The sequence below is a fragment of the Canis lupus genome, chromosome 14, assembly GCF_048164855.1.
Source record: "Canis lupus baileyi chromosome 14, mCanLup2.hap1, whole genome shotgun sequence".
Classification (NCBI taxonomy): domain Eukaryota; kingdom Metazoa; phylum Chordata; class Mammalia; order Carnivora; family Canidae; genus Canis; species Canis lupus.
Genome location: NC_132851.1, coordinates 29951525 through 29973111, shown reverse-complemented (window position 1 = coordinate 29973111; position 21587 = coordinate 29951525). Strand labels below are relative to the sequence as shown.

At 37.8% G+C, this 21587-nt stretch overlaps 1 long non-coding RNA gene across 1 annotated transcript; it reads left to right on the top strand.

Moving 5' to 3' along the window:
- Nucleotides 1-279: 279 nt before the first annotated feature.
- LOC140603417 (uncharacterized) lies at nucleotides 280-20455 on the top strand. Its single transcript, XR_012006401.1, has 5 exons — nucleotides 280-337; nucleotides 1232-1289; nucleotides 1431-1498; nucleotides 10296-10528; nucleotides 20112-20455. It is a non-coding gene; the product is annotated as an uncharacterized lncRNA (long non-coding RNA).
- Nucleotides 20456-21587: the final 1132 nt, after the last annotated feature.

Below are 21587 nucleotides of genomic sequence, written 5' to 3'. Positions count from 1 at the left end.
TGAATAAATAAAAAGGCTGCATCCTGGGGAGTCCTAGACCACTTGTGTTTTCACCTCTTCAAGAAAGAAGCTTTCCCTGAATCCTCAGATGAGGTGGGAGTCTTCTTGTTACATTTGTTCAAAGAACTCTCTACTTCTGTTTCAAAGAAATTTTCTCAACTATAATTAGATAATTTGTATAATTGATTGCTTAAAACCTGGTTACTTTCTTTGAGGACAGAGACCATGCTTGGTTGATTGGAGTTGTTTCTCTATGACCTCACATAGCTTCTGGGATGCAAAATTCCAACAGAAAGCAGAAGCAAGGCATGAGGAAACAGAGCCAATCTTCAGTAATGTAAATGCTATACAGGGCAGGTCTTATCGTTCCAAGTATACAGATACAGATAGAGGAACACCTACCAGTATGCTAGGGACATGACACAAGGTTGTCATCCTCTAAAGGGGATCTGGCAAAAGCTAATTGTGTTTCTGGAGCTCCAATCTAAATAGCTGAGGCTCAGGGAGGTTGAAAGACAAGCAAGGAAAGTCTAGGCAGTAAATTCCAACCTTTGGATTGAGCTGACACAGTGAGACTTATAGGGACCCGGTTGGGACCAGGCAGGCTTTCAGGCCAACTCACTGCAGAGAGAACAGTGTCAAATCTAGTTGACAATTTGGCCCTAGCACCACAGAAGATAATTGCTATAGGATCGGGGGATTGGGTATGGGACTGGAGAAGGGAATTAATTTGAAGACCCATAAGATGATAACTTTAGAATACACATATCTGTGCTTGGAATGGTTGAAGTACTTGACATATGTTGTCACAATTTACTTGCAGAGCAACTCCTAGGATAATTGCTAATATGGTCTCCATTTTAGAGATGAGAACGTGAAGCACAGATTCTCAAGGTCATAAGGCCAACTGGTATTGAAACATGGCAGTCGGGGGCACCTGGATGGCTCAGTGGTTGAGCATCTGCCTTTGGCTCAGTTTGTCATCCCAGGGTCCTGGGATCAAGTCCCTCATCTGGCTCCCTGCAGGGAGCCGCCTATGTCTCTGCCTGTCTGTCTGTGTCTCTCATGAATAAATAAATAAAATCTTAAAAACAAAAACAAAAACAAAAAACATGGCAGTCTGAGCTCTGAGCCCATACTCCTAACATTATGGCAGTGTGAAGTGGTAAAAGGAATGTGTATGTACATTGGGGGCCATAAATAGTTTAAATCTGACCCTACTCTTTTGCAGCTGGGCCAACTGGAACAAGTTTATTAACCTCTCTGAGCTTCATGTCCTTTTTTACAAAGTAGGTACAATTACACTTGCCTTCAGAAGCGGTGATGGGGATTATATGATGATAATCATGACGAGTGTCAGAGTAGCATTTTAAGATGTATTCCATCCCCCCTTTACCTTTGGCCTCTTTTGCAACATATGTGACCCCAAGGAAAGCTTTTCTCAGCTGTGAAGGGCCTCAAAACTTGCCCCAGCTGGGTCGGGCAGAGAAAGAGAAAGGTAAGAGAATCCAACTTGCCTACCTTACTATTTCTGTTCCTGTTTGCTCGCTGCTGAATGAAGATAATAGTGCTTAGCTCACAGGGTTTTTATGAAGATCAAATGAAGTCATTTTTGTGAGAGTGCTCTAGAAATGCAATGTAAGAGTATGTCAGATATTATTATTCATTCCATTCTGTCTCATTCAACAGAATAAAGGCAGGAAGAATCCCAAAGCCTAAGCATTGTTAGGAGACAGATTTGTGTTTTCAATTGTTCTTCTTGGAAATTCTAAAAGTACTTTTAGCCTGAATGAGTATTGAAGAGATTTCAATTTCCCTTTAAATTCAGAGGTGCCAAAACCCTGTGATTTAGGCTCCCAGAAAACACTGTTGGATCTGTCCGCCTCTTCTCAGTTTTAATGAAGTACTGATACTTAGCTCAAGGTGATGAAATAATGTCCTCCATCACAGTTAAGCTTTATAGCAAGAGAGGCACCCTTCCCTATTGAGAAGCCATGATGGATTGAAGGCCCAAGTTCATTAGCGTAGTTTCCAAGGCGCTTCAAGCCAGGTCTGAGACTTCTTCTGTCTCCATCCCTCTGCTCTCCTCCTCCAGCTTCCAGTCTGATCTGCTTGCCACTCGATGAACACATCATTACATTATACTTTTCCCTCCATCTACAATGCTTTACCCCCACCAGCTTCCCACCACCGCACATACACTGTATTTGTTCTGAAATCTTACCTTTTAGAAGGAACTCAAACACCTCCTGTACTAGAAAGTATCTCTTTTCTGTCAACCAAAATTTATGTCTTTCTCCAGTCTATTTCTCTTGAAGTCACTTATGTATCCATTTATCTGTCCCTCCTTCCCTCCATCCCTCTCTCCTTCCCTCCTGTCCATCCTTCCATTATCTGAGTGTCTGCATTCTAGGCACTATCCAAAACCTTAAAGTCCTAAAAAAGGGTAACAAAAAAAACAAACAAACAAACAAACACATAGATAAAAACACAAGGTCTTGGTCTTCAAATATCCCTTTATTTAAGATTGAAAAATTTCAAAATATTATGGTTACAGAGAGTAGATGAGGTAATGGTGACAGTTGAGGATGGAAAAATGTTTTGTTTTTTCAATGGGCATTTCAAAGAAGACCTCAGATGGTAGGTGATATCCATACTTATTTGTGTTGAAAGATGATTAAGAAATTTTCATATGGGGTACCTGACTGCAGCAATTTTTATACTGTCACATGCTTATACTTGTATAAGTATAAAGTATACTTTATACTTGCATATGTGGCTTCCTACCTCTGTCATTCTGAAATCATTGAAGGGCATTAAACCATATGCTGTTGTTCATTCTTAGACCCTTGAGGAATGCCTGGCACATCGAAATGAATGAATAGATAGATACATTGTGATGTTTTAGGAAGAGGAGAATATTTTCTTTTTTTGGCATAAAGGAGCTGACGATGAAAATACAGAAATAAATCTAATTTTGGAGGCCAACACTCTAAAGCCTAATCTCATGCTACATTGTGAAGCAATACTAACTAATGCTTATTGAGCACTTAATGTTTTAGACATTGGCTGAGTATTTTTCCTGCATTGTTATAATCAATCTACCAAGCATTCTTGGCACATAGGGATTATTATTATCTGCATTTTCAGACTGAAAAACTATAGATAAAGAGGTAAAAGAGGGATCCCTGGGTGGTGCAGCGGTTTAGCACCTGCCTTTGGCCCAGGGCGCGATCCTGGAGACCCAGGATCAAATCCCACGTCGAGCTCCCGGTGCCTGGAGCCTGCTTCTCCCTCTGCCTGTGTCTCTGCCTCTCTCTCTCTCTCTCTCTCTCTGTGTGTGTGTGTGTGAGAGAGACTATAATAAATAAATAAATAAATAAATAAATAAATAAATAAATAAATAATAAAAGAGGTAAAAAAGAACTTGTCCCAAGTCACAAAGTTGTGACTGTGCTGAGATCCAACTCTGGTTCTGGTTCCAAAGCCCAAGTTGTTGATCACTGCATGATACTACCATCCACATAGTTCTTCCTCTCCAAGTACTTCAGGGGCCAGCCTTGGGCAATATGGGGGATACTCACCTTCACATTATTGCAGGTGCAGCTCTACCTAAAAAATATGTTCAACATTACAAGACACTATGAATCACTGTACTTGGTAAATAAAATCTCTTCCCTGGGATTTTGTTTCATAGCATACTAATGAGTAACATATTTTTTTCTTTTTTTGAGAGAGAGCAGAGGGACAGAGAGAGAATCTTAAGCAAACTCAACACTCAGCATGGAGCCTGGTCTTGCCACCCTGAGATCATGACTTGAGCCAAAATTAAGAGTCAGTTGCTTCATTGAGCCACCCAGGTGACTCTGGGTGATATATTCTGTATTGCATTGTGGTTAAGCATTATCATTGATGCTAGACACCTCAGATTTCAAATACAAACACTTCCATGCTCGGAACCAAAAAAGAATTTTTTTTAATCTATTCAATTTACTCAGCTTACATTTCATCATGCATAATGATACTATAATAACACCAAATGTGTTAAAATTAAATGAAATAACATATGTTAAATGTTTAGTATAGTACCTTTTGCATGGTAAATGCTTAATAAATATTAACACTCAATATTATTAGCTGATGTAGACATATATTATATACAAATATATAATACCAAAACTATAAAATATTGCAGCATGTTTTATACATTACATATTATTTAATATTACATATATAATATGTGATCTAACGTTTATAATAGTATACATCATATAAAATTACATATATTATATATTAAGATATATATAATTATGTTTTTCCTTTCATTTCCATCTCATCTTTTAGATACTGTAGTACAATGTACTTGTTATGAGTGTAGTTTTTGGAGTCTGACCGACTTTGGTTGAATACTGTTCTTTCTATCGATTATCTAGGTGACTTTAGACAAGTCATTGAACGTTAAGAACAAAAGAGACTAGTCCATCTCATTGACTGTTGTGAGGATTAATTGAAGCACAAATCACTAAGCAAAGTGTCTGACAAATAGTAAGCCGATACTGATACATTTGAGATACAAAAATCAGATCAGTATTCTTGAAACACAGGGAACAAAGGGTAATTTGTGTTACTTCTTTAATGATTTAATTATTTCTTGTAGTAAGAAAGATTGATGCATTTTTGAAAGCCTATGTATCTGGCAGAGAATTGCACATCGAGTAAACCAGAGAAGGGAAGGGTTCAAGACCGTAAATCTCCTGAGAGGAGGGGAGGCATAGCCTTAGCTAGGAGGAAGGATGAAGATTCTACTGTCACCAAGAGAAGCACAAGATGATAGAGACAGATATAGATAAGGAGAGAAAAGACTTAGGTACCATGCTTACTAATTAGTATTTTATCCTGGAGGTTACAGGAAGACAATAATATCCTGGTTTACTCTAGTAGTCACTCTGATGCCCATGTCAAGACTACCCCAGGAGATCAAGAGAGTACTGCTACAGTGCTCCAGGTGAAGGACAGGTACTAAGGTAGTGGTAGTGGAGAATGCAGGACGGGGCCATCTGAGAGACAACAGGACTCACTGGATCTTGATGACTGGTTATCTCAGGTGCTAAGGCAGGGGAAGAGGAACCCATTGAGGTTGATTTCTAGGCCCTGCTTTGGACTGCAGTGGATGACCATGTCAAGATGAGCAACATTGAGAGAAGGAAGATGGTGGAGATGCCTACAGGGTACCCAATTGGAGATTCCCTCTCCCCTCCCCCCCACAGCTATTATTTATGTGGGCCAGGAGTTAATAAGGGTCTGGCCTTGAAATAAAGACTTAGGTATGATTAGTAAATACATGGGAATTAAAGCCACATGTCTGTTGGAGTAGCCTAGAGAGAAGGCGGAGGTTGGCATGTACAAATGGTGGTGGGAAGGGGCTGGCAGAAATGGAAGGAGGTGAAGACAAATTGAGAGTGGAGTCAGTTCATTGAAGCATGGCCCCTAAGAGGGGGATGACATTTATAACGCACAGAGCAGATGACCTTTCAATGGTGAAGAGCCAATTTTCTATTGTGACAGAAGGGAATGAGGAAAATACAGATGTGGATAGAGGTAAGATGTGTAGGTTGTGACTTGCATTTTTTTTTCCAGGGAAGTAGGAGGCAATGTGATGTACTAAGATTGAGATGGAAGGTCTGAAAGGTCAGAGATTTGAGAAGAAAAATGAGTCTTTGAAATGGAAGTGTTTCCAAGCTGGGTGCAGCGCTTGTTGAAAGTGAGGGAGAGAAAGTACATTTTAATTTTCAGGTGACCTGCACATCCGATAGAGGATGACTTGAGAGAATTAAGGGTGTTTGGTTATCTGCACCTCCTGTAGTCCCTGATTTTAACATCTATCTTGTGTTAGTCAAGGTTCTTCAAGAAACAGAATGCACAGGAGAAGGGATATGGTTATAGATATAGAAATTCAGATGGAGATTTATTTATTGTAAGCTATTGGCTCAGGGGCACCTGGGTGGCTCATTGGGTTAAGCATCTGCCTTTGGCTCAGGTCATGATCCTGGGGTCCTAGGATTGAGCCCCACATCAGGCTCCCTGCTCAGTGGGGAGCCTGCTTCTCCCTTTCCCTCTGCTGCTCCCTCTGCTGGTGCTCACTTACTCACTCTCTCTCTCTCTCTCTCTCTGTCAAATAAATAAATAAAATATTTAAAATTTTTTTTAAAAAAGCTATTGGCTCACACAGTTATGGAGACTGAGATGTCTCACAATCTGCTGTGTGCAGACTGGAGTTCCAGGAAGGCCAGCAGTGGTAGCTGGAGAGCCAATAAGTATATTCTGGAGTTGAAGCCTAGAGAACCAGGAGTGCTGAGGGCAAGAGAAGGCAGATATCTTGGGAGCTAATCAAACTTCCTCTTTTTGTTCTCTTCAGGCTCTTGATAGATGAAATAATGCCACCCACACTGGGGAGGGACTATCTGCTCTACTCAATCTCCCAATTCAGAAGCTAACCCCTTTCAGAAACATACAGACACACTGAGAAATAACTTTTGGTCAGATATATGGCACCTTGTGGCCCAGTTGATGTAGAATGTAACATGTGCCTCATGCAGCCACCAGAAGTATCTAGCCACCATCATAGAAGCTTTGTCTAGTAATCACACCCACTTCCAGAGCATCTAACATTCATTCATACTCACTCCCAGACTCCAGCTCCCTCTTAAAGCATCCCTTGTGGGACATGTTAGAGGAACTAACAGAGAAACAGCAGAGAAACAACAGAGCCATCATGTTGGTTTAATGTGAGTCTTCTCAGTTACCCTCTTAAGTTAACAGGACAAGGCTTAAATAAAACTCTTTCAATTCATGCACCACTAGGTTAGGGCTAAGTCATCACCACAGAGGTATTAGAGCAGTTTAAATCACCTTAAATCCTTATCTCTGTATAATTAAGAAATTCTATGCTACCATGACTTTGAATTCCATGGTCAATTAACAAAAGAAATTGTACAAGTTCTCTGAGCTTTGTAATTAGCTCTGAGTTTGCATCCTGGCTTGGCCACTAACCAGTTTCGAGACTTTGGGCAAACTACTTCAATGCAAATGCACCATGGCTTAATCTCCTCATCAGTAAAGTGGGAGTGTTGAGGTATACCTTGGAGTGTTGTATAAAAAATCAAAAGAAATATATTTTAAATGTCTACATTAGTATTGTGTAACAGGTACTTCATAATACCCTCTCTTCATAAAAAGAGTAAATCCTTATGCAAGGAGGCTATATACTCATAAGATATAATATCAAAACCTTGCTTATCTCAGAGAGAGGATAATGACAGCTGAGTCATCATAAAGCAGAGGTAATAGACCTGTTCTTCTGGAAATCAGACCAAGTTCTGAGGAGACAAATTTAGGCTTAATGTGGTGGTTAGCCAAAAGAGAAGAGCTGTCCAGCTGAGATTCTTCAGCTGGCAACAGAATCAAGCTAGAGTTTGATAACATCATCTTCTCTTTGCTATTTCCTGTTTGTTTCATTCATCACGTTTTTATTATTTTTAAAAGATTTTATTTATTCATGAAAGACACAGAGAGAGAGGCAGAGACATAGGCAGAAGGAGAAGCAGGCTCCCTGTAGGGAGCCCGATGCAGGACTTGATCCCAGGACTCCGGGATCATGACCTGAGCCAAAGGCAGACACTCAACCACTGAATCAGCCAGGTGATTATCATGCGTTAAGTTTACGTTTCACTTATGGTAAGCCATTCTTATTTTCCATTTAAGAGGGCAATTGGTATTTATAGTAGGACGTGAGTCTCTGAAAGAAAAATACTGAATATTAGTATTATGTGCAAGCGTCCTGACAAAGATGCAGAAATGCCTGATGCTTGGGAGATATTTGCTGGAAGAAGCAGCATCCTGTTTTCTCTTCCAGCCTTTGGCTGCTATGACTCTGCATTCACAGGAGAGTCCTATGCCATGCTCGCTAACTTGAAGGCAGTGAGTCTCAAGGGCAGCAGTACAACTCCTCAAAATGCATTCTGAAAATGCCTAGGATATATTTTTGTTTTTCCCAGGAATTGGACATAGTGACCCATACTAGGGGCCGAGGGTGCTAGATGTTCTGTGCTGTCAGGGACTGTCCCTCACACAAAAATCTGTCTTATTGCTTTCCATCCTATATGATTTTCAAAGATCCTGCTGTATAGTCATTAATAAATTGCTTATGATTATGATACACACTCTCAGAGTACTGTTTTCATGGTTTTAAGATAAGATAATTGCCCAAGAATATAATTGCCACGTAAAGTGAGAAAAGATCTTAATTTGTTATTTTTAGACTGTTATTACCAAGGGCTGTTACCCATTGAGAAAATCACCAAGAGTAATAACTATGATATTTGAGTTGCTGATTGTGCATACTGAGATCGTGTGTGTTTGTAGCTGTCACATTCCTTGCAAGCCTATGATATTGGCATATTGGATGACTTCCTGTCTTCCAGAGTGTTCACCTGTCAGTAATTCCATATAATAAAATATACATAGTAAATTATAATGAATAAATATGTATATAATTAAGCATTTATAATGCAGTAACAGGTTTTATATTTATTGAATTATAGATTTTTATTTTATCAGAAACTACTTTTGTTTCTTTTATATATTACATTCAGATATTTCTTTTGGCTTTTCTTAAAATCATTTGAGTAGCTAGGTTTTATTATCTATGAATTCATGATCATTTCTTTTCTTTTCTTTTTTAAATGCTGGTTGTTGTTGTTGTTGTCGTTTTAAGCTTTTATTTATTCATGAGAGACAGAAAGAGAGAGAGAGGCAGAGAGACAGGCAGAGGGAGAGGCAGTCTCCATGCAGGGAGCCCGACGACGTGGGACTCGATCCTGGGTCTCCAGGATCAGGCCCTGGGCTGAAGGCGGGGCTAAATCGCTAAGCCACCCGGGCTACCCTGATCATTTATTTTCTACTCATCTCATGATTTGCAAGGAGGACTTGCAAAACATTTAATAAAAAGCAGAAGTGTGGGGACAGTGTCAGTGTCAGGCAGCCTCCCTCTCGCATGTCTTCCACACTTTCTACCTGTGTGACTTAGGCAGTCCTTAACTTCAGAGCCTGCATTCCTATCTGCAAGGAGGGGATTCTGTGAGTGTACTGAGGGTTGTATTAAACCCTAGAAGCATTTAGCAGAGCACCTGGCACACGTTAAGCCCTCAAAATATGCAAGCCTTTCTTTATAAATTATACCTTTACTTATCCCTCTGAGTCTGGCTTGTAAGTTGGGCTAAAAACATTATCTAAGAGGATTGTTCAGACTCCACTGATAGAATGTTTGCAAACTCAATGTAGTGCTTGCCAGATGATGGATCTTGAAATGCTAGCTTGCTTTTTCTTCATGTGTGTTAACCCTAACTGTACAGTCACTAATTCTTGTTCCTAAAACCATAGTTCTCAATAAAGTGTAAAGAACATAGAAGGCCCTCTATATGTTGATTGTCTCAAGGAATAGATGGCAACCAGTGGGTATGCAACTCTAATGTTGGCTTTTATAAGACAATTGCATTTCTAAAACCCAAATGATTCTTTTTTGTATTTTTGCAATGAGGAAAGTAAGCTTCAGATAGAAAAATCAGATTAGAGGTCTTTAGGTATACACTGTATTTTAGGGCATGAAGGAATTGAAATGGCAATACAGAAGGTAATCTCAAGATAAAATGGAAGGGATGTGCATTTTTCCACTCAAGCCTCTTCAGAGCATCTGCATTACTCACACACTTCGCTGGAGCTCGAAGCACTCTGCAAATTACAAACGTGCTTGTACTGCAAAGAGTCTCAGATTCTCAGTAAATAATACAATCATTCATATCCCATTGTCAGCTCCTGGAACTCACCTATCTCATCCCCAGAGCTGGGTATTGGTAGTGAAGAGGCTGCCCAAATGACACTGGTGCTGATTAAGGACCCTTTGAGCATAAGGAACTTCTATGATCATGTTCTCTAGACTGCCTTTTCTCCTCTGAATTCCCACTTCCTCCTTAGATTTTAAGGCAAAATTATAAAGAGCATCTATTCTCCGCTTAGACCTGGGTTTGAATCCTGAGTCTGACATGACCTAGCCATGTAACATTGTTCAGATTCTCATGGCTTTGATTTCCTCATCTATAAAATAGGGATCTTATACCCTTGCTATGATTAAATGAGATTGTAAATAAGAAATGATGAGCATATGACATACAAACTTTTTCCCAAAAAGGTAAGTTTTCTCCCCTAATGAATTTTTTCTTTACTTTTAAACCCATCCCCAGACAAAGCCAGCAGCAACTGCTTCTTCTTATGTGTATCTCCAAAAGTTATCTGCACTTCATTATCTGCGCTTACCATGGGTCGCTCAACACTGTCTACCGGACGTAAGAGTAGTTTCTGCTCTTTCTCCTCAAGTTGCCCATAGTAGAGAGGAAGCTGTTGACCATGACCATGTCTTATATTTGTGCATTCCTGGTCCTAGAGGTTTCTGGCATATAATGAAGACAAATAAATGGTAGGTTTTTTTAGCTATGCATCACAGACCTACAAGAATAGCAAAATTAAATATTCAAAAGAATGCATGTTGGCCAGAAGTATCAGACATCACTTTTAATCTATACATCAGTTGGTAATCTATTAAAATTCTTTTCTACAACTTTTACCACCTTCAGACAAAAGTTAATATTCACAGTTGGCAGAGGGAGAAACTGAGGAGGGATATGAGCAGATCTCCTGCAGTGAAGCTAGTTAGTGTGGTTGCCTCAATTAGGACTCCTTCAGTAGCTAGGCGCAGAAAATCGGATCCAAGCTATCTCAGTAAGATGGGGGAGTAGATGCTCATGTAAGATGTCCAGCAGTAGATCTAGCTTAGAGGAATCATGATCCTGAGTACAAATGATATCACCATGTTCTACTTCTTTGCTCTGGATCCTCCAGGTGGAGCTCATTCACGGGTTCTGCCTGGTGACTCCAGTGGCTTCAGGTTTGTCATCATTATGGCATCTGTTCCAGCAGAAAAAAAACATTTGCTTCCCTGAGCATGCCAACAAAAGTCAGGGAACTGAGTCAGGGTGATAGTGAATGGCCTACCTTGAATCATTTCTCTACCTCTGCAACCTACGTCCGTGGCTACAGGAGCTGAATGCATTGACAGCACAGCTTAGTCAGGCTACACACATGGAATCTGGGTCTGAGGGCACTGGAGAGGGAGAGTCAGCTTTCTTTACCTCATGTATGTGGACCACAAAAAAGAATGATTGATAGTAAAATCAGTACTCTCATAGTAAAATCAGAATATTCTCAAAATAACTGTACTCTGATAAGGAAAACTAATAAAATTCTACTCCAATGGCATAATCAAGAGAACTCTCTTCTCATGAATGGAGATATATATGGAGGCCAACAGAATGGGTCCAGGAAAAGATAACTGTGTGTGTGTGTGTGTGTGTGTGTGTATGTATATATGCACATATTCATGCATTTATATAAACATATACATATATCTAAAGTATGATAAGGTGGCTCTCACAGGACTGCTATTAGGTTGCAACATTGCTCAGAATTCTTATATCACCAATTCCTTTGAATTAAAACCTCAAAGGTCAGTAGCAAAAGTGCAAATAGACTAGAAAACTAACAGTTTTCTAGAAAACTAATGGTTCACTGGAAAATGATCATCTAGACTTTAAAAATCTATAGTCTAAAATTATAATTGAAGATTGTCAAATGAGAAAATCATATTCAGATGTTTGCATACTCACCAGAGACTACTAGGTCAATATTTATCCTTCCAGGTAAAGAAGGCTAAAGTTTCAATGTCTCATGTATTATTATACAGTTCTAGATTCTACCTGTTTCCCAAGTTATATTGCCAGAAACCTAGTTATGAGCTATTTTGCTTCCATTTTCTGTAGACTTAAAAGTTAATATTTAGTAAAAGTTAATATTCTATAGCATTAAAAATTAATATAATTTATGCTCATAGTAGTCATTACACTGGCTTTTACTGTTGGATCAATGTAAGTAATAATTGCCTAAGGAACACTCCTGAAATTTCAAGCATCATTTCCATTGGTTGTCTTCACCAATGGTGCTTAAGACCTTGTGAGATTAAGTGGAGTAAATTTCTTTATGAGATGAATGACAAGCCAAAGATTTCATCTTTTGTGAAAAATCTGTTAGAGTTCCTTTTATCAGAAAGAAAAAAAATCTGCATGATAAAAACGGTGTTGATAGCCAAGCTTAGTGTTCACTTAATGTGAGCATTCACTCACTGAACAAATATTTATCAAACACCTGAATATGATTTTAGGAAATATGAACCTGGCAGTACCAAAGACTAGTCTCTGCTGTAATGGAGATTTCATCCAGGTGGGGGATTAAATGTTACAAATAAATGCATAATATATGTCAAGTATTAAGAAGCATAAAGAAGAAAAGATATGCTGAGCCTGGGTTTTAGCCATACCCATTTTTTCCCCTAGTACCTCACTGACCTTTTGATAGTTTCTCAAGGTTTGTCATCACTGTGATTCCTTTGAAATAGAGATTGTTGATTGTGAACTGCCTTATTTTTTTTTGAAATTAGACTTAGCATCAATGTAAATATCTCTTTAACTTGAACCAAGTGGTTAGATTGATTGCTATTGTATCCAGTATAATGGACTCACTCAGAGTGCCTCCTGTGTACTGAAAATCGGAGCTAGAGATGAGAAATACAGGAATATGAATAATTGCGGTAAAATGTCATGGGTTGTGCTAACCAGGAAAAATAGGAATTCCAGAGACACATCGAGGGCCCTATAGGTAGGCAGAACTGGACACCCCAAAATGCACTATTTACCTACCCAACACCTTTATCTGGAATACCAGGAAGGTGAGATGGGGTAAGGAGGGAGCCTTGGAAGATGCTAGAAAGTAATAACCATGGCCAGATGGAGATGAGCCCTGAATGTCATGCTAACAAGCTGGTGCTTGACCACGTGGGTTTAACATCAGCAGTAAAACCTGAGTGAATAAAAGGCTAATAGAACTGCATGCAGGAGACATCAACTCATTGCTCAGTCTGCTCCAAGTCCTTGACTTTCTCCTCGCAACACACAGCTCTCTTCATCAGCTTTCCAAATCACAACAGACCTGGTCGCTTCTCTGCTCTGTGACTCCCCATTTCACATACAATAATCACCAAAGGCTTTGTGACTGCTTGCAAAGCCCCGCCTAATCTGGCCTTCTGTTATTCCCCTCCTCTTCCCCTTGCTCACACTACTCCTGCCATGCTCACTGGTACTGGTACTTAGCATGCCCAAGAATCTTTTGAAGACAGTGCCCTTCCCCTAGATGTTCAATGGGCACCCTTCTTCAAGTCTTTGCTCAAGCATAGTCACTTGGTGAGGACTGCCATGTCAACCCCATTTAAAATTACAACATTTCTGGGACATCTGGGTGCCTCAGTGATTGAGCGTCTGCCTTTGGCTCAGGGCGTGATCCTGGTCCCATGATTGAGTCCCACATCAGGCTCCCTCCAAGGAGCCTGCTTCTCCCTCTGCCTTTCTCTGTGTGTCTCTCATGAATAAATAAATAAAATCTTAAAAAAATTACAACACTGTTCTCCACTCTCTCTTCCATATCCTATTTAACGTAAAGCATATGACAAAATTTACTTACATATCATGGTTATATTGATCCCAAATCCAGAAAGGCAGATAATTCTGCTTTATGTTTTGCTGTACCCGCAGCGGTGCGTGGCTCTTGGAAAGAGGTTAACGAATATTTGTTGGATGAGTGAAAGAGTAAGTGGATCTCTCCAACGATACTTCTTTCCTGAGAGTCACCATTCAAGCCTAAAGAACCACAGTTGCTTTCATTTGCCCTCCCAATTTCCTATTTCATTACCATTCATTCTGAGGCTAATTTTTTATCACACACAATTTCATTGTTCCACTTCCACCATTTATGACAGAATGGCTAAAGAGGAACAAGCATGAGAAAAAATGGACAAAAGTTTCATGCATACTTCTGAGGTGGGTAATTTTCACTTGAACCATTTGTCCCTTTTTTTAATCAGGAATTGGTGATGCACAAAAGCAATCACCAGATCCGAAACAACTCAAGGTGATGACAAAAATCAATGTGCCAGTATCCAAAGATGCATTTCCTGTATGTTAATTACTGTCATTTCTTAGACCCTAGAATCATTCACTAAGTACTCAGTTTAATGATTTTTTTCCTACCTACAGGTTGCATAATGACTTTTTCTCGGGCACTCATCTTCCCCATGTTCTTGTTTCAAAATTATCTCATGCTTTTTCTCTTTCCAGAACAATGCACCAGACTACCATGCTAATACTATCTTTAGTTCTTTCCCTTCATTTTTAGTGGCAAGGAAGGATATCTTTAATTCTTCCCCCAAAAGTCATTTGGTTTGGTTTTGTTTTTTACTGTTAAATGATGATGTTACCTTGGGAATATCTGAGTAAAGGGCATAGCCAATCCTATCTCCAGAAATCAACACTACAACCAGACCACCACGACCAAAACAACTATATCAGGACTCTGGACATTGATCAAAGGCATACATCTCACTGAGAAGATTCTTTGCAAGAAAAAACTATTAAAAAGTCCATGAAGCCTATGTAAAAACAGTGATTTACCTTTCTTGTTTTCCTTTTGTGACTCACTTCACCTTTTCTCTCCCTGGCTCCATTAGGCAGAAGGAAAGTCTGTACTGCATCAGTAGTGTTTCCTAATCAGTGAAGAGTTGTTACCTGACTTTTAGCTGCCATTTCCATATAACCTACAATAGTTTATTCTTTTAGCAGAGCCAAAAATAAACAAAATACTCTGGAAGACATACCCCAGTGTGGGTCACTTCTGTAAGTTTTGGTTTCCATCATCATTTGTCCACTTTTGTTAACTTTAAAGAATTATAAAGTAACTGCTCTTGAATTCTGTCCAGAGTTCTTATTTTTAATTAATGGAGGAATGGGCTATGTCATGTTACATTTCCAGAGCAGAACAGAAACTGCTAGATCAAAGGCTGCAAACTTTTCTGCAAAGCTCAGTTAGTAAACATTTTGGGTTTTGATAGACATATATGGGCTCTGTCACATAATCTTTTTTTAAACAACCCTTGAGAAATTTAAAAACATTCTTAGCTTGTGGGTTATTTAAAATACAGATAGGATTTGGCCCATGGTCTATAACTTGCCAAAACATACTTAGGTCTTTGACTCTTTGAAGATTTATTTACTTGAGAGAGAGACGGAGTGCCAGTGTGAACAAGGGTGGAGGCAGAGGGAGAGAGAGAATCTCAAGTAGACGCCACACTGAGCATGAAGCCTGACCTTGGGCTCAATCTCACAACCCTGAGATCATCACCTGAGCCAAAACCAAGATTTGGGATGCGCATGTTAAAAAATACACATCCTTAAATTATCAAGATCTATTGAGCCACTCAGGCACCCCAGGTCTTTGTATTTTTAAAAGTAAGCTTTTTATTTTAGGAATCACTGCAGATATATATGCAGAGGAAGCTCTTGTACCCTTTATCCATTTTTCTTCATGGGTAACATCTTAAAATTTTATAGCACAATATCAAAAGCAGGATATTGATATTGATACGATCTAGAAAAAGTCATTGAGTTTTAAAACTTTCTATTGATACTTTAATATAGATATATAAAGTTTAATGTTTTCTTATATTAAATACTGTTTTGGTGTCATCTCATTAATTTTTATGTTTTCCTTTTATTATCTTTCCTTTTTTAATATTTTTAAGTTTTTCTTGTGAATTCTTCTTTAACCCATGGATTAATTATACTTATGTTGCTTAATAATATAAATTGGGGATTTCTTTCAGAATATCTTATTGATAGCTCATTTCACACTGTTAAAGTCCGAGAAAACACTCTGTAAGATTTCAAACTTTCAAAAGTTTGGTCCATCATCTGGCTTATCTTAGATAGAGATGAACTTGCCATGTGCATTTGAAAAGTTTCATCTTCTGTGGCTGTATGCAACTTCACTGTGAATGCCAGTTAAGTCAGATTGATTGATACTGTTGTTCAGGTCTCCTGTATGCTTCTGGATATTTTTATATATACTTTTTCATCTACATGAAAGAAAGATATCAAAATCTTCCATTACATAGTGGATTTTATTTATTTCCACTTTTGTCACATTGGTTTTGCACATGAATTTTGAATCTTTGTTACTAAGTATAGATTACTTATAATTGTTCTTTCTGAGAAATTCTCCCTTTCACCATTAGGCAATGCCCCACTTTATCTTCTGTAGTACTCTTTCTTTTGAAGTCTGTTGTCTCTGAGATTGATACAGCCAGCTCAGTGTTCTTTCTAATCAGTATTTGCATGATGTACCCCTTTGTCATCCTTTTATCTTCCACTAACTTGTAACTTTTTTTTAAAGTACGTCTCCTGTAGTCAGCAGATTGTTGGGTCTTGAGTTTTTAGCTAGTTAGTGTTCCATTTTATTTTGTCACTTTGGACTGGAGTGTTAACCCACAATTCAATGTACTTATTGATATGATTGGATTCGGTCTATGTTCTTTTCAGTGTCCCTTGAGGCTTGTTTCTCCATTGTTTCTTTCCTGCACTGATTTGTGTGTGTGTGCGCGCGCTCGCGCATTTTGTTAGTGTTCCGTTTTATTTTGTCTCTTAGATTCTTAGCTAGAGTTATTTTTAGTAGTCACCTTCATGTTAAAATATATACATCTTTAAATTATCAAAATCTATTGAGTTAAAAATGTGTAATTGTGTAGTGATGATGGTAAGTAGACGTATTGTGGTGATTATTTTGCAATATATGCAGATACAGACTCATGTTGTACACCTGAAACTAATAGGTCAATTACATCTCAGTGAGATCTGTTGAGTCTATATTGTACACCACACACTACACAACAGATTCTTCACACTTGTCATTTGTATTATTTATTTTACAAATGCAATAACCTCAAATACTATAATTACTTTTCCTGCTTCTCCCATCCTTGTGCTGTTGTTCTTTCATCTTTTATTTTTATTTTTTTTCTTTCATCTTTTATATATATTATAAATCGCATCTGGAAATGCAATTATTTTTGCTTTAAATAGTTAGTTATCCCTCAAGGGAAATGTAAGAATGAAAAATAGTGCTTTGTATTTACCCAGTTATGGGTTCTTTCTGGTGACCCTAATGTTCTCTGTGCTTGGGCTTTGCACATGACATCGATGTACCTCAGTCTGAACAACATAATTTCACATCGCTGGTAGGTCAAGCCAAACGCCAATGAATTCTTTCAATTTTAATTTTATGAAAATACATTTATTTCAGTTTTTTGAAATATGTATTTTACTGGATACAGAATTCTGAGTTTCTATTTTTTTCATAATTTTAAAGATGTGAATTCATCTTCTCCTGGCTTCAATTTTTGTCTAAGGAGAAGAAAGGAGGTAATCTTATTACTGTTCCTCATATGGAGGAACTCGGGTGGCTCAGAGGTTTAGTGCCACCTTCAGTCCAGGGCCTGATACTAGAGACCCAGGGTCGAGTCCCACATTGGGCTCCCTGCATGGAACCTGCTTCTCCCTCTACCTGTGTCTCTGCCTCTCTCTCTCTCTCTCATAAATAAATAAAATATTTTATTAAAAAAAAGAAATTTGCTCATTTTTTTCATGATTGCTTTAAATTTCTGTTATCTTTGGTGTTCAACAATTTGACTGTGAAGTATTTAGATACAGTTATCATTGTAATGTTTCCTGCCTGGGGTTCACAGAACTTTTGTATTTCTAAATGAGCATTTTTCTTCAAGTATGGAGAATTGTCCATCATAATTCCTTCATACAGTTTTGCTGTAATCATCCTATCATCTGTAACTCCTGTTTTCTACAGGGCAAATGACTTAATATTGTTCACAGTTCCTTGGTGGTTTATTCTTCTCTCCCCTCAATAATTTTCTTTTGAAATTGAATGATTTCTACTGTTTTTTCTTCAATTTCACTGGTACTTGATTTGATTACACTTGATATACACTACAGTAAACATATTTTTGAATGCATAATTAAATTAATTTTATCATATCTACACAACTCTAAAACCACAGTTAGGACAATGAATATATTGATCACACTCAAAGTCTCCCCCTTCCCTTTTGTAACCCATCCTTTTTTCCAAATCTGGTAATCTCTCACTGTCCTGGCAGTGCCTTTGGAAGATTTTTAATTTCAATGAAAAGTTTAATATACAGATTGTTAACTGTTTGTGCATTTTGTGTCCTTTATATTTTTCCTATTCTTGTTACTAAAACATAATCCTGTTGTCTTCTAGAAGTTTTATAATCTTAGCCCTTTCATTTAGATATATCATCAATATGGAATTATTCTTTTGCATAAGGTGAGAAGTAAGATTTGATGACTTTTTCTTCATATAGGCTCCCCAATATTGTCAAATGCTTTTATGCATCTATTGAGATAATCTATGAACTTTTTTTCTTTTGTCTCTTAACATGGTGAATTACATTGATTTGCAAAGGTTAAAACTAGCCTACATTTTTGAGATAACTCCTACTCAGTTGTGGTGCATTATCCATTCCAAATATTCTTAAATTGGATTTGCTAAAAAATCATTAAGAATAGGTACATTTATGCTCATAAGGGATATCAATCTGTAATTTTTTAAAGATTTTATTTATTTATTCATGAGAGACACAGAGAGGCAAAGACATAGGCTTTGGGAGAAGCAGGCTCCCTTCAGGGAACCTCTCCCAGAACCTCTTCCTGTGCAATTCTCTCCTTTAATTTCAGGTTTCGTCATTCTTCATTCTTCACCCTAGCTTTCTAAGGCCTCCCCAAATGTTCAATTCTTTTTGCTCAATTCAGGGAGTCTGCTGGGATTTTGGGGTGTTCCGACTCCTTGAGCTATGTCTTTGATCCGGTTTCTAGCCAATGAGCCAGAATAATTATAGAACTTGCCCTGTTTGTTTCCTTTCTCCAAGAGGTTACTATCCTGTGCTGCTGTTGTCCAGGATATGGCTACCAGGGTTGCATATCACGTGTTCAGTTTTTCAGCCTTTGGAAGTGATAAGTACATCTGATGCCTATTATTCCACCATAGCTAAGCAGAAGTTTACCAAAAATCAAAGACATTGTAATTTTTTAAGTCAAACTGCTAGTTAGGGCTAAGGCTTTCACCAATATTCAAGAAAACAAGGGACTGATTACTATTTAACTTAACTGAAGGGAATTTGATTCCTTTTGATGATTCAGAAAACAGTGCAGTGTTTTTCGTCAATGTTGCTTGATGAACATTAATTATCATTGTATTGTAGCTGTGAGGAAAACTGGCTAGGAATATTATGTTTATGATAATGTTGGGTAAGAAATTTAACTTCATATATTCTAACTGTTGCCCATCGATGATAACAAATTAGTGCATTTGCATTCTTATTATCATATCCCTAATCCAATTATACACTTGGTACTCAAAAGGAAAAAAATCACAGGGATGTTAAATAGAGAGGCAATCTTAGGATCTGCTAGCTCAATTTCTACAGGAATATCATCTACATAAAAAAAAGAAAAGTCGGGGGACATTAATATTTACTAAGTGCCTACTCCATGCTATACATCTTCATGTGTATTATTCTTTTGCAGCAAATTGTTACCAATTCAAAATATAGAAATGTGCTTAGACAGAACTACATAGTAATAGATGAAAGGAATACATTGTGCTATATTTTATTTATTTTTAAAGATTTATTTATTTAAAAGAGAAACTGTATGTGTGCACAAACAGGGAGATAGGCAAAGGGAGAGAGAATCTGGAGCATAATCCCCATTGAGCATGGATCCTGACTCCATGCTTGATTCCAGGCCCCAAGATCATGACCTGAGCCCAAATCAAAAGTTGGACATTTAACCCACTGAGCCACCCAGGCACCCAGGAAGGTATATATTTTAATCTATAATTACTACCTAGATCTGTGCAACATATGGAAACAAAATAAAATAGTGAGTTATTACTTTGTTATCATAACAAACTCAAGAGGTGTCAATTATTATTTACCTTGGGAATGCCTGTTCCTCATTGTGTTTCTACAGAAAGAAAATCTCATCAGAGTGACATCAAGAACCATTTTTTTTAATTGGCAATCTGATTCTAAAAACATATGAAAATGCAAAGGACTTAGTAAAGCCATAACATCTTTGAAAAGAAAAACAAAGTGGGAAGACAAACACTACCTGGTTTCAAGATGAATTACAGAACTATAATCATCAAGAGAATGTGGTTCTGACATCAAGACAGACAAATACAAAAACAGAAGAAAATAGAAAATCCAGAAATAAACCTACACAAATACGCACAACTAATTTTCAACAAAGATGCAAATGTAATTCCAAGGAGAAAGGGCAGTCTTCTTAATAAATAGTACTCAAACAGTTACATATCCATATGGAGGAATATGAATCTTGATTTATTTTGTGCCATATATAAAAAATAGCTCATCATAGGTCATAGACCTCAATGTGCAACCCAAAATTGCCAGAGGAAAACTTAAGAGAAATATGTTACTTTGGAAAACCATGGCAAGCATATTTTAAAAACTGGTCTTTATAAAATTAAAAACTTCTACTTGTATCTCTCCTTAGCCAGAACTTAGTCACAGGGCTTCACAAAGTTGCAGGAGATGTTAGGAAACAGAATTTCAATTCTGGGATGCAATGTGCCAGATAAAAATTCTATTACAACAAAAGAAGAAATGAATGGAGACAAAGCTGTCAGCCTTGGTCCCAAATACTAAACATGAATTAAGACTAAGAAAGACAACAAAGTTATGTTATTCTACATAAATTCTTAAATGCTTTGGCTGAAATATTAACACATCCTTCTGCTATTTAAAAATTCATTTTATACCTAGCTTAAAATTTAAAAAAAAAATGAAAGAAAACAAAAAACCTGGCAATACTGTCCCCTCTTAAGAGCATTTTATTTGTCTCTTTTGTCATGTAACTTGAGTACTGATCATCTCTCTTCTTTTGAACTTTGAGTGCCATTCCTGCCCAAATAGTTTTGCATGGAACCTGGCACAGCATATTTGCTCAATAGATATTTTTTTCTAATAAGAGCATAAGCAAATCTGACTGCCAAAAGTAAAACATTGGTTCAAGTGGAATTTTTTAAGTACCCACTCCACGGCAGGCATCGCCCAATATATATCACAAGAAGAAGCTCATATATCCACACACAGCAACTCTCTAAGGCATTGTCCCATTTTATAGGTGAGAAAACTGATTTTGAGAGTGCTTTACTTTCTTGCCGAAGTTTGCCACTCTAACAAAATGTGGTGGGCAAATGTTACTAAAAAGAACATTGACCCTGGAGAACCTGTCTCCGTACTTTAAGTGGGTAAACTTTGGACAAGTCCTTTTGTTTATCTGAACTTTATTTCCCTCATCTATTAACTCTATGACCATTTGTCACCGTTCAAAAAAAACTCTAGGGCTTTCAGGTTTTTCCGTTCCGTGTGACTTAGCCCATAGATGCTGTGTCAACTCTGCCTCAGGATCCTGCTTTCA